The sequence below is a fragment of the Apteryx rowi genome, unplaced genomic scaffold (assembly GCF_003343035.1).
Source record: "Apteryx rowi isolate R43461 unplaced genomic scaffold, aptRow1 scaffold_112, whole genome shotgun sequence".
Lineage (NCBI taxonomy): Eukaryota > Metazoa > Chordata > Aves > Apterygiformes > Apterygidae > Apteryx > Apteryx rowi.
Window position 1 is genome coordinate 1,953,729 of NW_020447331.1, and position 5,045 is coordinate 1,958,773.

Genomic DNA, 5,045 nt, shown 5'->3' on the forward strand with positions numbered 1-5,045 from the left:
GTCTGATAGAGCAATGATGCAGCATAGCGCTTATATGCCAAATGGAGCATAATTTATCTCAGTTCTCATAAAACTCTACTGAAAAAAGAAATGGAAGCCATTAAATAATTCAAGGGTGTCATAACCATCACAGAATCACAGAATCACAGAGTGGTTGAGGTTGGAAGGGACCTCTGGAGATCATCTAGTCCAACACCCCTGCTCAAGCAGGGTCACCTAGAGCACATCGTCCAGCATTGTGTCCAGATGGCTTTTGAATATCTCCAGAGAAGGAGACTTCACAACCTCTCTGGGCAACCTGTTCCAGGGCTCTGTCACCCTCACAGTGAAAAAGTATTTCCTCATGTTCACATGGAAGCATCTGTGTTTCAGTTTGTGCCCGTTGCCTCGCGTCCTGTCGCTGGGCACCACTGAAAAGAGTCTGGTCCCATCCTCTCGACACCCTCCCTTCAGATACTTGTACACGTTGATAAGATCTCCTCTCAGCCTTCTCTTCTCCAGGCTAAACAGGCCAAGCTCTCTCAGTCTTTCCTCATAAGAGAGATGTTCCAGTCCCCTAATCATCTTCGTAGCCCTTCACTGGACTTGCTCCAGTAGTGCCACATCCCTCTTGTACTGGGGAGCCCAGAACTGGACGCAGTACTCCAGATGTGGCCTCACCAGGGCTGAGTAGAGGGGGAGAATCACCTCCCTCGACCTGCTGGCAACACTCTTCCTGATGCAGCCCAGAATACCATTGGCCTTCTTGGCCACAAGGGCACATTGCTGCCTCATGCTTAACTTGGTGTCCACCAGCACTCCCAGGTCCTTCTCGGCAGAGCTGCTTTCCAGCAGGTCAACCCCCAACCTGTCCTGGTGCATGGGGTTATTCCTCCCCAGGTGCAGGACCCTGCACTTGCCTTTGTTGAACTTCATGAGGTTCCTCTCTGCCCACCTCTCCAGCCTGTCCAGGTCTCTCTGAATGGCAGCACAGTCCTCTGGTGTATCAGCCACTCCTCCCAGTTTTGTATCATCAGCAAACTTGCTGAGGGTGCACTCTGTCCCTTCATCCAGGTCATTGATGAAGAAGTTGAACAAGACTGGACCCAGTACTGACCTCTGGGGGACACCGCTAGCTACAGGCCTCCAGCTAGACTCTCTGCTGCTGATCACAACCCTCTGAGCTCTGCCATTCAGCCAGTTCTCAATCCACCTCACTGGCCACTCATCTAAACCACACTTCCTGAGCTTGTCTATGAGGATGCTATGGGAGACAGTGTCAAAAGCCTTGCTGAAGTCAAGGKAGACAACATCCACTGCTCTCCCCTCATCTCCCCAGCCAGTCATTCCATCAGAGAAGGCTATCAGATTGGTTAGGCATGATTTCCCCTTGGTGAAGCCATGCTGACTACTCCTGATCACCTTCTTGTCCTCCACGTGCTTAGAGATGGCCTCCAGGATGAGCTGCTCCATCACCTTTCCAGGGATGCAGGTGAGGCTGACTGGCCTGTAGTTGCCTGGGTCCTCCTTCTTGCCCTTTTTGAAGACTGGGGTGACATTGGCTTTCCTCCAGTCTTCAGGCACCTCTCCTGTTCTCCATGACCTTTCAAAGATGATGGAGAGTGGCTTAGCAATAACGTCCGCCAGCTCCCTCAGCACTCGTGGGTGCATTCCATCGGGGCTGATGGATTTGTGGGTGTCAGGTTTGCTTAAATGATCTCTAACCCCATCCTCCTCTACTAAGGGAAAGGCTTCCTTTCTCCAGACTTTCTCTCTTGCCTCCAGGGTCTGGGGTTCCTGAGGGCTGGCCTGAGCAGTAAAGACTGAAGCAAAGGCAGCATTCAGTAACTCTGCCTTCTTTGTATCCTTCGTCACCAGGGTACCCACCCCATTCAGCAGTGGGCCCACACAGTCTTCCTTCTAGTTGGGTGAATGTCTGCGAAACATGCTTACAGAACATGATACTAATTCTTGTTTTACTGAGACATCTGGTCTCTAAGAAGAAAATATAAACATATAACAAGAAGAGCTATTTCTTCTCATAGTGAATATCTTTCAATAGCAATAACAATGGGAGTACAGCATTCCACATCCAAGTTAGGAGGAATTCTGATTTCAAATCAACATGATCTTTTTAATCTCTGGTTGTCAGATGTGTGTAAGGTTAAAGATGAGATAGTAGTGGAGCAACAAAATAACTTAGGTGCCTAATTCTCAAAACTATAAAGCTTAAGAAACCAGAGCTAGCCCTACAAAGATCCCTGGATCATATCAGCTACATAACAGCTAAATGCGCCTGCTACATGGATGATCCATCATCTCTAAGCTCAGAAGTACAGTACCGTGTATGGAGTATACATTAAAGGACTATATAACCATGCAAGTTTGGGTTTTCTGAAAGCCCTGCACTGTAATAGATCTTTTTGGCCCTAAAATGAAAAGTATTATTTCAGAGGTGGGGACTTATGGGAAATCCAAGTTTAAAGAATCTGAAATAACCTATGGGTCATGTTGCAAATCACTAGGATGTTATTTTTACGACATGAAATTGGAGGTATGCGTTGCTGCACTCGACAATAGTTTGAGAGCATACAGATGTGCTTACAGGTGCAAAGTCAGCTGGGAAAGTTTTGGAGACCTGTGTAGAGCAGGGGGAGCCAGACCTCACGTAGCTTTACTCCTACTTCCTGGGGTGTTTGGAGGGATACAGATGGAGGAGTTTCCTTGAGTGAACCAGCCCCAAAACCACACCTGGGTTTTGTTTGGGAGGGGAGTGATTCACTCCAAAAGATAATCTAACTAATTCTTATGCAGTCTGGATGACCAAGTGACTGAGATCCAGCTGGGATCCACAGATCACCCCCAGGTCCTAAGGGAAATCACTGAGGGAGTTAACTTATTTGACAGTGCAGACATCCCTGTTGACTTCAGTAGGCACAGCTACAACTGTGGTGTCCACAGCCCTTGGTTCCCTCTGTGGCATATGCATAGAGCTGAATATCTCAAAACGGGATTACAAAAGCCAGCATGTGGAATGAGGAGTGATCTAATCTAGGAGCCTCCAATAGCAAGGACAGAGGTGTGTCTTCAACTCCGCCCTGCTCCAGTTTGGGCTCCTTACTCAGCACTGTGCAACAGTTCCTCCCTCCACTGCAGGTCCACAGACCGGACTATCTCTGGCAGATAAGTACCAAAGTTCTTTTTTCAAAAGCTGTGCAAGAGGTCAATGCTCTCTTTAAAAGCATGGTCACCAGGAGAGATAGCACTTCATTTCCACTCTCCACCCCCCATCCCTTGTGAAAGGTTTATGGAGTTTAGCTGCTTCAAGGCTCAGAGGTTAAGCGTGCAGAAGATTTTAAGCATCTTAATTTTGGGCACCAGCCCAAGTGGTATATAGGCAATAAAAGCCTTTTGTGTTTTTTCCCCACAATACCTTATCTGCAGGTGCAGTATGCTGTTATGCATGTGTTTTATGACACAAAAATAATCGCCTACCATTTCTGATCCTAGAAAGCAGGAGACTGATAGAGAATATGGGTTCTGAGGAGTAGTCATTGAAAGAAAACTCAAAGAGATCAAAGAGATCAAAGCAACTGACAAGGTGCAGAAAATTAAGCACTGGGGTGAATTGAAGCAGACAGGAAGAAATAAGAGAACAAGATAGAAGAGCTGCAAATAAGTGTGGATGTGCATCCACGCACGAGTGACTCTTCTGGGCAACACTGAGCTTGTATTTCTGCACAGGCACAACTTTCCACACATTGCAGCAGATTCAAAAAGAAACTTAGCCTTTAACCATTTTAACCAAGAAATAAAATTGCTCAAAAGATAGTAAAGTATGGTCTGAGACACAGCTTCTGGCACAAATGGGAAAATACTAAAAAGTCATTTCTGTGTTCAGGTCAGCTCCTCCTTTTAGCAAACTTTCACCTTTACACTTGCCCATCCTTAATTACTGAAGCAATTTCACAAAGCTCTGATTAAGAAGCAGGGCCCTCTTTTGTCCAACACCAGCTATATCTACATCAGCAAGTAGTGCAGCACAAGAGGAGAGGAACTGTAGAGTGAAATAGGCAGTGCTGAAAATGTGACATTTACATTACACACAATTCGGAGGTTTACTAGATTAGCCCTAGTCTGATGCTGTAGCTGGAGTACATCTAGTTTAGTTTAATGGGAAAGGAATCCAGTTTGCATTGTTTGAAAATACTCCTCTGTGTGCGTGTGTGTGTAGGGGGCCGGGAAATTCACTTCAAAAGCACACTCCTGACGAGAACTAAAACGCTAATGCAGACAGAGCCAGTAGCTGAATTCAAAACAAACAGGTCTCAATCCAGCCACCTGTCACCTCATCTGAGGCTTAGCGTGTTTCCCTGCCCCACCATCCCAGGTAGAGCACAGCGCTCATCTCCCTGGAGCAGCAGCTATTCTCCCCACCCCCAAAGGGCAGGTCTATATTTGAAATCACAGAGGCGTATAATCTGATGGAAATGGTATTCTTCGGGTTCGTAGGCAGTGCCCAGCACCCTGGTAACACTACGCTTGTTCCTTCACTCGCTGCTGTTTAGCGAATCCTCAAAACAGCGGTGTGCAGTTGGGTTTATAAATTACAAGACAACAGACAAAGGGAATAAATGAGACAAAATTAAAGGCATGACTCCCAGCTCCCATAAATTCTCTATGCAAAGTCTATTTTAACAGCATGGATTTACCAGTGCATGTGAAAATAGTAAGAATAATAAACCCACCTCGTAGACTAACTAGGCATTAATGAAAAAGCAGAATATTGTTTTGCATTCTCCAAAACCCAGAAAGAAAAATATTCCCACCAGTTCTGATAATTCCTTTCTAGAGGGAAAGAATCATAATCTTCTATATTGAAAAAGAGAGCGATCTCTTGGAGTCGGGAAGAAAAGAAATTAATAAAACTAATTATACGCTTCGCTCACAGTGGAATCTAAGGCACTAAGTCAGCCCAGGAGAGTCGGGCTCTTTGATTTCGTTCGCTTTACAACTTCCCGGTTATTGCTTGGGGCCCCGAGGAAGCAGCTCCCGGCGCCCCCGCG